Genomic DNA, 10,848 nt, shown 5'->3' with positions numbered 1-10,848 from the left:
TCGAGGAGAGATTAATAACCTATTCATTTATCATACATATACGTACTTAAAATTTGGAATTTTTTCTACGAAATTTAGAAAATTACTATTTGATAAAATTTATTTAACATTCTTGCTTAATACATAGTAGTTCCAGTATACACGATAAAAATTGTTACGACGACTATTGACAAAATAAAATTTTATCAGACATAGATAATTGGAATCAAATAATTAAATCAATGTTTAGTATGAGTTCTAGAGACATAAACGTGTAAGTTTTTTAATACAAGAAATATATAAAATATCCGAGTTAATTTTAATGTATTTATTCGTAAGCTATACGATATTTCTGAAAATTTAGATGTTAAGTTGACAGGCTATTCGTTGATCCCCTTTTCCTAATGGAATATTCGCAAGCTATTAAACTTCGCTACGGCAAGTCAGGATAATGGGAGACAATAAGAGAGATGTATATAATAATGCAAAGAGTAAATGCTCTTATTGTTAGTAATGACAAGCTGCAATTGTTTCAGTGCTTTAATCCTGTGTTTGACAGGAGCAGGAAGAGACTGCATTTGCTCTAATGATGATGTAGTAATACAATCTCGAAGAGCATCTAACACACTTCAGTGCTACCTAAAATTTTGCGTTGGTTGTTATCATCTTCGGCTTTGACAGATTCCCTAGCACTAGTATTGACGGCATGTTCCGGATCGGTTGACATATTACTTCGTATCATGGAGCTGATCCGCAAGAGAAAAGATCAAATCTGTCCAAAGCGGGAAATGAACGAATGACTGCGAACAATGGAATGTACGAACGGATCGTTGCCTCTTGACCTTTACATCTGAACATAATATTAGCTATAACAGAAGCTGATTTAAATATTTAAACATAATTTAATAATATTTAAATATTTATAATATTTTATCTCGTTTATCCTTTTCATTTTATTCTATCTCACATTTTAATTTATGACATATCTTATAAGATTTGATATAAAACTTTCTATATTTGTTCTCGCGTCACCATTAATCCCTCGTTTATCTATAGAATAATTGAAAAAAAATAAGTACTAAAATATTTCTAGTATCATATAACTTTGATCTACAATCACATTATTTAGTAGACTCATAAAATTGTTATTATTAAATCACTCTTTATCTCAGTATCAGAGTATTCAGATCTGCAAATATTATTTAGATTAACTATTTCTTATATGCGATTATTGAAATATATGAGTTTATACTATCATTTATAATTAAATAATAGATTGGAAATATGTAGTTACATCTACATAATATTAGCTTAAAATACAATTAATTCAAATATTTACATTGTATTTATGATGTATATAGAATTGAAGCAACTGATTTTTTAAATGTTTACTGTGTATATAAAATATACACTGTGTATATATTTAAAGAATAGTAATATAACTTTATTTTTTTCATCTTGTTCCTTTAAAGCATCAATAAAATCAATAAAACTAATGACGGTTCTTCTTTTTTGAGTCCAAGAATTGTGTTGATGTTGCGAGAAGAATCTTAAACATTTCGTCTAACAAATAGATTTGATTATGAAACCAATCGAATTCGGAACGACCTCTACTCATAATTAGAATAAATATTATATTTAAAAAATTTAGTTTATTATTATTTGCAAATTCAATCGTAAATTTTAATCTAGGATAAAAAGTGTTGAACGTATTCGTAACAAAAAATATTAGATGAAGAAGTGTTGTTAAGGCTATGTCGTCGATGTATCTAAAATATGTTGTTTAAAAAAATAAAAATTTTTAAAATTGTTCATGATCACCAAAAAATTAGTGCATAAATGCATAAAAATATAACGTAGCATTAGATATATATTAATTAATAAAATAAAATTTTTAGATTAAGTTAGTATATTTATTAAATTTATAATCTATTCAAGACGCACATATATTCTATCAAAAATAGATTTATTATAGTTTCATTGTTTCTTTTTTCGTCAATCTGACCGGTTACGTTACGCTAATTTATTTGACAGATCTATACCTTTATAATTCGTCACATAAGAAATAAACAACAATAGAAGATCTTAAATTCATATTTAGTACACCAATATTTATATTGATATATTATTACATTTATAAACAAAGACTTATGTATTTTTTCTTAACCTTTTCTGTTAACCAGCTTAAGAACACTTTGATGAAATAATTTTTCTCTTGTATTTACTAATGAATAAGATATGATACAAAATAGATATCACATCAACATTGAGAGTAAATTAGCTGAGTTTATTGTCGAATTAAGAATTTAATTAAGAATTGAATATAAAACTTAATAAAAACAAAATTAAATAGCTTTTAGGAGTTAGTGTGGTAAGTAGAGCGTTTTTATTATAAGAACAGTAATTAATAACATACTTTATGATAACAATAGTAATTATTAATCTGTATAGAGTGCGCATAAGTGATCACATATAGGGCATATTAGCATTAAGCTTAAATAAACTTTATCGGATGTTTTAACAAACGCTCTTTCTTTGGGCCATCCTCAACGTTATAAAAAATACAAATATAGTATAAAAATGATACAAATATCGCTTACGGCGGACAAATTTAAGCTAACGCACATGAGATATGATGGTGATGAAGTTAAAAATTGAGACTAATACTAAAAAAGTTAGATTTCGAATTCTAATAAATATTTCCTAATTACAATATTTCTGTTTTAATCACTTCGTATTTAAATAACGGTTATCAAAAAATTCAAGTTGAAGATTTAATGATCGGTTTAAATTTAAGAGTGATACAGATTGCAAAACAAATTTTCTAGATAATGTTACATCAAACTGTAAATATCATCAATAGTACAACAGTTTTTACTCTAACGGCTTAAGTTGATTAAATGAAGAAATTGACGAGTATTTATTCGCTTTGCATTTTCATATAATATAATGTAGAGCAATTTTATAAATTAAATATTAGCTTTTTTACAATTTGTTAATTATGCTTTATTTAAACAATGGCAAATATCTGAAACTTATTTATCAATAATTTTATATCACATAAATTCATCAGAATATATTCTATGGAATTTATATAATACATTATATTATATATTGTACAATTTTATCTTATATCTTTTATAAAATTCATAAAACTTTTATATTTATAAAATCTTTATAAAATATATATTATACTAATAATATTATACTAATAAGATTATGTATATATATATATATATATATATATATATATATATATATATATATATATATATATATTTATTAGTATAATAATATCTATATACAAATTATATAAACAATCTTACATCAAGCAGTAACTATTATTAATAATACAATCATTTTGAGGTCAAAGAAGCTTAAAGAGTTCAAAATAAAGTCATATAAATAATGTGCGGATTTTCCCAATTATAAGATGAATATTGAAAATCAACATTAAAAATCTAAATAAATTTCTTGGGACGAACAAAAATATAAAATGCAAAAAATGGTATACAGACAAAATGATAGTTATGAGAAAAATGCGATAAGGCAACATGATAATTATGAGAAAATCGAGAAAAGCTATTAATATTTTATATAAAACAATTAAACACAAAAGGTATATTATACGTAGGATTTTAAGTAGCATGTTTTTTTTAAGTAGTCAGAGATAATGAAATAAAATAAGGATTAATAAATGATAGTAGTACTATTACTACTACTACTAATAAATGATAAATTAATTACTAATTGTGTTAATGTGACGATCCAATGCAGCTGGTTCCTTGAAAGAAGAATTCAGTCACATAAATAGCGCCAGTTAAAAATTATGCATGAAACGTGTATTCGTGGCGAGAACAAAAATTTAAGCCTAAAAAGAGAGAAATTCTAACTAGCAATGTACAGAACAAAGAGGATAAAAAACTAAATAAAAATTAAATAAAATAGTTTGTGTTAAATAAAAACGCTAAAAGTTGTAAAAAACGAATGTGAGCTAGATTGATGTGAGTTAAAACTTACATAAGAGAATCACCACAGAGAGTACACGGCAGATGAAAAGAAGAAAATATATACGAAAGACCGGCTGATAATGATAACATGAAAAAGATAAGTGAACAAACAAGAAAGGAAAGAAAGAAGCCTAGAGTGAAGGAAAACAGAAAAATAGAGAAAAGGAGAAGGATTAAAGAAACTGAAAACATCTCGCAAGAAATATCAAAATTAATCTACTCTACGCGAGAGATTCGAATGTGAAAATTGCTAGAAATACTGATATAGCGATCATTAAGGAGTTCAGTATTGTCCTTTAAATTTAAATTGTTTAATTTCGTTTGATATAAATCATTAAAATATTACGACAAATCAATTTTATAGACAACATTCCAATGCTCATACGTAACAAAAAGATCCTTAAGTGATGAATAAATCTATTGAGTTTGCAAAACTATTGAAATTCTTCCCGCAACATCTGTTATTTCAATAGAAAATAATCTGTTAATTTTGATTGATCGTACATTTTTACTTTTGCATCTTTGTTACTATCAAAAAAATTTTTGAAAGGTAAATTAATATTCTTTCAGATAATATCCTGACGGATTTATTTTTGAGAATCATTGCAATCTCGCCCGAAAATATTAATGAATACGACACGTACGCGAAGATCTAAGAAAAAGGACAGCTGCTCAAACAATATCCTTTTTTACCGTGTTATTTGTTAATAACATTTCCGAAAAGTTTGAATCCGCAGTTCAGTTGTATGGTAAACGATTATGTGTAATAAATGATTACGATTAGGTTATCCTTTTTTAATCTTTGCAAGTTCAGATTTATTAAGGTACATTAGAATCTTTTTCTAATATATTATTGTTGTAATGTGATAAAATCTATTGTCGCGATTGTAATGCGTCATAGGATATGGTCAAGTAGAAAATTAAAAACAAGAATCTCAGAAAATCATATTAGACGAAATAATGCTTACAATTAGTACTCGGTCATTACGGAATATCGGATTAATCATGACCATGATTTTGATTGAAAACATTCGTATTTTGGATGAGAAAATTTTGTTATAATATTTCGGAAATGATTCATGTCAAGGCAATTCAATGACTTGTATTGTTGTGTGAATACAATTTGTATAAAATTACTAACAATACCAGCATTATTTTTGAGTGATGCAACAACTAAACAATTATTTTGTTGAGAGGACTCAGCTGCACAGGATGGTCATCACTTCATTATAAATAGTAACCCAGCCGAGAGAATCTGGAATCATTTCCTGGTTGTAGCGCTCAAGTAATTTAATTTTTTTATTTTTCGAAATTAATCTTTTTTTCTAAATGTATGTTCTGATCCTTTTCCTTTACTTATTTATATAATGTTTCTATTAAAGATAATTCTATTTAAGATAAAGGTTCTTCCTGTGTAAATAATTTGAGGATTAGTCTAATTGATTATAATTAATAGTAACATTTCAACACATAATATCATTAAATCTAGTTTATAGTTATCGTAAATAATTCATGGAGAGACTCTGTGTACTTTAACTCCTGCTGTACTCCAACGTACTCATAACATACTCAGCGTACTATATGTTTTTTGTTCTAATAAAATTTTTGAAAATAAAATATGACAGATGTAGATGTCTGTCAAACATTTTGGCAAATGCAATAAAATAAAGTAAATCCAAATCTCCAAGAAAATCGAATATTTTAAAATTGAAATAAGACTTTAAACTTTTAAATAAAAAATACCATTTTGCATATTATTGTAGTTAATATCAAAATGTTTTCAAAATACTGCGATTAAATCTTTCTCTCTTAAAAACTCCGGTAAAGATGATCTTCACAAGAACCATACATAATGATCAAATATCAAAATACTGACATTGCTATTTAATATTTTAAAATGACAAATTTTTGTTTAAAATATTTTTTTTCTAAATTTGCTTTGTTTTTTCGATATATTTGATTATTCCTGGATTGTTATACATCTATATATTATATATTAAGATAATTTCATAGCGTCATATCCTGATTCATTGTTATCGGAACTTGACACTTTCAAAGCACTTACTATCCTAAATTATATAACATATATGATATAATTAATTAATTACATAATTATTAATTCTATATTTTCTTATTGTAAATAAATCAAATAATAATTAATTTATATCAGAAATTTATATGACAATCTGTTGTTTTTCTTTATAAAAAAAGAAAAAAAGTAAAAGACTTACTGAGAAATATCCTTTTCATATCTCATATCAAGCATTCTATCAGCTTCATCTAATACGAAATATCTAACTTCATTTAACTTTAACGCTTTTGTGTGTCTTATATGATCTAATAATCTGCCAGGAGTAGTTATTAATATATTACATCCCTTTCGTAACCGAGCTTTTTCTGCTTTTCTCTTTTCTCCACCAATTATATATCCTGGTACAATCCATGTAAATGGCTAAAATTATTGTTTATAATGTAGTTTTGATATATACACATATTAAATATTTTTATCAAAAAATATATCTATAAAATAATAATAATTGATACCTATAAAATAAAATATAATAATCTATAAAATATATCTATAAAATTATATTACCTAACTCACTTTAACTAGTTTTATAAAACACTCATATGTTTGCAAAGCCAATTCTCTTGTTGGTACAACTACAAGAGCTGATAAACCGCTGTTTCTATTTAATTGTGATCTAATGTTGTGTAACAGTTCAACAATAGGTAAGTATATGCTAATGTTTTCCCAGATCATGTCTGAGATCTTATTAAAACATCCTTAGCTGAAAATATCTCTGGAATCGCTTGTTGCTAAACCGTTGTCAATTTAGTTATGTGCATATTTTGTTTTAAATTTGAGATCTGTGAGAAAAATAATATAAATTATTACTTTAATATAAAAATTTTTATTTTAAACATTGACTAAATGTAAACACTAACCATAAATGGGTGAATATTGAGATCTGCAAAAGTGATCTCTGTAAAAACTGGTTCGTCTACAGGTTTTACAAATCTCTGCTCTATCATTGGTACATCAGGGTTATTGCCAAATAAGGAAGAAACTTTTCCACCCGCTTTGTGCATTAGTTTTGGAATGTCTGATTCCTTGTAATTATTTACAATTTTACCTTTACGTTTCTTTTCATTTCTTTTATCTATCCTCTCTGTTACTTTCAAAGTAGGAGATTTCTTAGTTACTATTTTAGATTCTTAATTTACTATCTTTATCAATGTTACGTGATACTTTAACTCAATTTTATTTGAGTCATTCTTTAATTAATTTGAGAATATATCGGAAAGTGATTTTTTTCTGTTCAATTGAAGTATTTCTCTTTCTACAGCAGAATCACGTGGAGTATGAATCAACAATGTCAGACTCTCTACCAGGATTATTTACAGACGGCAGTGGCTTGAAGTCCTTTCTTTCTCTCGCAAAACTTTTCCATGTTCGAATCGCCACGTCCACCGACGATTCTATCCAAATAATAAGGAAAATTCACGAAGAACTGTGGATAATTCTTAAAGGAGTCTGACAGAATCGTCACGAAGTGAGCTATTGTCAGAACTTATAGGATCGAGGAGGATGTTTGAAGAACCAACGTGTGAAATAGAGAAGTCAAGAGATTTTCACCTGCTTTTTAATTACTCGTTCTTTGACATTATAACTCGAGACTATGCTATTTATATATAGCATATTATTTTTTAAGACATAAATCTCTTTTTGTAATATAAATAAAAATCGACGAGAGATTAATAACCTATTCATTTATTATACATATACATACTTAAAACTTGGAATTTTTTCTACAAAATTTAAAAAATTACTATTTGATAAAATTTATTTAACATTCTTGCTTAACACATAGTAGTTCCAGTATACACGATAAAAATTGCTACGACGACTATTGACAAAATAAAATTTTATCAGACATAGATAATTGGAATCAAATAATTAAATCAATGTTTAGTATGAGTTTTAGAGACATAAACGTGTAAGTTTTTTAATACAAGAAATATATAAAATATCCGAGTTAATTTTAATGTATCTATTCGTAAGCTACACGATATTTCTGAAAATTTAGATGTTAAGTCGACAGGCTATTCGTTGATCCCCTTTTCCTAATGGAATATTCGCGAGCTACTAAACTTCGCTACGGCGAGTCAGGAATGAGGGAGATGTATATAATAATGCAGAGAGTAAAACTTCACATAAATCAGATGGGAGATGCGACTAATAGAGTGTATCAAACGTGCCCTCGGCGGAACGTGCTTGCATATAGAAAATATGAGAAACGGCCGCGTTTTACGTCGAAATACTTTTAAATTTCCTGGATTTGGATCGCACGCAAACATATTCGCTCTACAAAGTCAATCGTCTCTTCGGATGGAAGTCGATTTGTCCGAGAATAGCTGCAACTTTTCAGCAATATTCTTGAGAATAGTGATCGAACGTACAATAGATGACAGAGAGGAAGACTCTCGATACAATTTATTGTGTATGTTTGGTCGTATTGATTTCGTATAATATATTCATGTGCATTTATGCAAAGATATATATACTCTAATAATGGTACATGAGCTATTATATATTGACAATATTTCATTCAGTTCAGTATTTCAAGAATAAGTATAAAATGATATAAAACTTTCCAACTTTATATATATGTGTGTCTCTTTCATTTCTAACAAGTTTATGTTTTCATATAAAAGTTTATTTCTATAATTTTTACAAGTCTCTCTTTCTATTTTTATCCCCAAGCATAAAAATGTAATTAAATCATAATTAATTTTACTTAAAATTAATAAATTAATATAAACTTTTTAAAATTAAGTTCAAAAATATATATCCATACTCTTATTAATATATTTAATTCCATAAAATATCGAAAAATGAATACAATAAAATATCTATTTTATAACACAAAATTTGTGTAACACAATTGTTTTATCTTGAAGAATTTATCGCAAACAAATTTTTGTATATCAACAAAACTTATCAAATAAATTAATTTTTGTTTAGTAAAGCAGATTGAAATACGTCGAGAAAAGGTAGAAATACTTAAATATAATATATTTGTTGAACGAAAATCGTCCGATCGCGCGGTGAGGTAATACTTCTGGATTTTTCAGAGTCGTCGACACGATCCTGATACCGGGGACAGACGAGCTTACACGACGTGGTTGGTTGCCAGTGCTTTTAAAAAGAACTGAGCGAGTCAATTTGTAGGCTGTCGCAAACTTTTAAAACACTAGTTGACAGCCGTTCCACCCCCGTCCAACCATCCTGAAGGATTCCTCCATCTTCCCTCTCTCTCTCTCTCTCTCTCTCTCTCTTTCTCCCTCTCTCTTTCTGTCTCTCTTCGACCCCACCGAAGGACGAGGCCCACCCTGCGTGTCGCGGGAGCCGATGGATTGTAAAATAAAACTAACTTGGCTCTTTCGCGTGGCTCGAGAGTACTGGCGAAATCTCATTCCCGCGGATCTCTTTTATTTTCATGTACCCCTTTTTTTTCCCCCCTCTTGCGAAAGAGGGAGCCCGACAGTTGTTGAGTACAATCGGCGAGTCACGTCTGTTCGGGGAAATGATAAAGTTTGCCTTAAGAAGGACGCTTAATGAGACCTTTGCCTTACAAGATTCATGCTTAGTTGCCAAAAGTAGCGCAACCCTTTACCATTATATTGACTAGCCAGTTTCTTCTCTCGTTTGGAAAAATATATACATATATAAAGTACGTTGTATAATCTCAATTTTTCTTTCGTTGGTATACTTCAATTGAATATTGTTTAAACAAATTTATTCACGGTTAGAATATTGATAGCGTATAAATGAATTAAAGATACTAATCGTGAATAATAAATAATTATAAAAATGATTCTTGGTTATAAATATTTTATCGTAATAAATTATTAATAGTTTTTACACTACATTTGAATTCTTTATTATTATAATCCACGTTCTGATCTAACGTGTTTCGTCGGAAGCTTTCAACCTAATCATATTGTACGTCTCGAAGCGTCCTTCTCTGGATGATTTTCTTGAAAACTGATTTTACGTGACCTCGCCTACTTCGAGTTCGTATCGAGCGACCGAAGAAGAGAGAGAGTATCCGCTCGTATGACACACATAAAACGTAGCCATAGACGTAATTAATCTTCTCGCATGACACTTTAGTTGGTTACAGCTTGCCAAGAACCAGAACACAACATACCACTTAAGCTCGCCGCCCAGAAAACAATTAATACGGAAATTGATTAATAATTACCGCGTCCCAATTTCCACCCCCTCGGACTCTCGCCAGTCACTACACTAACGGGAGGTAAAAAAAAAGGACCCGTACATCAATAATCCCGCAAAAAGATTCCGAATATTTTCGCAAAATATTTGCTTATTATCTAAATTTGGCGGTAATTAATTTTCCATTATTCCGACATATTTTCAATCTCTTATTATTTTTTTCATCGCTTACAGCCTTGATATTATTTCTGTGTGCATTTGGTCGAACACTTTTTCATTCAGTTTAAGAAGATCCCTTTCTCGGAATATAATCTCGATATTTCTCCATCTCTCCCCTTTGATAATATTTCCTCGAACGAGATAATCATTTCCGCAATTCCCCGCGAGCGGCGGAAACTTGACGGTGAAATCGGCGACTTATCGACGAAGTTTAAACCATCGCTCGTTGTTCCGCTCCTTTTGTGGCATTTATTCTTCGTGTTCTGGGGAGAGCGGAGAGCCGCCGATTTGGCATTACTTTTCTAGACAGACAGATTTTATTGATCTGCACCCCGTGGCGGCTATCTCCCTCTCTATCTCTCTCCCTCTCTCTTTTTATCTCGCCGCGCCGAAATA

The 10,848-nt window shown here is 28.7% G+C and overlaps 1 long non-coding RNA gene across 1 annotated transcript; it reads right to left on the bottom strand.

Annotated features, from left to right (window-relative positions):
• Positions 1–6,214: 6,214 nt before the first annotated feature.
• LOC140670556 (uncharacterized) lies at positions 6,215–7,185 on the bottom strand. Its single transcript, XR_012047584.1, has 3 exons — positions 6,939–7,185; positions 6,595–6,860; positions 6,215–6,441 (listed from the first exon to the last, which is right to left on the bottom strand). It is a non-coding gene; the product is annotated as an uncharacterized lncRNA (long non-coding RNA).
• Positions 7,186–10,848: the final 3,663 nt, after the last annotated feature.

The sequence above is a fragment of the Anoplolepis gracilipes genome, chromosome 1 (genome assembly GCF_047496725.1).
Source record: "Anoplolepis gracilipes chromosome 1, ASM4749672v1, whole genome shotgun sequence".
Lineage (NCBI taxonomy): Eukaryota > Metazoa > Arthropoda > Insecta > Hymenoptera > Formicidae > Anoplolepis > Anoplolepis gracilipes.
This window is presented reverse-complemented; position numbering and strand designations above follow the sequence as displayed.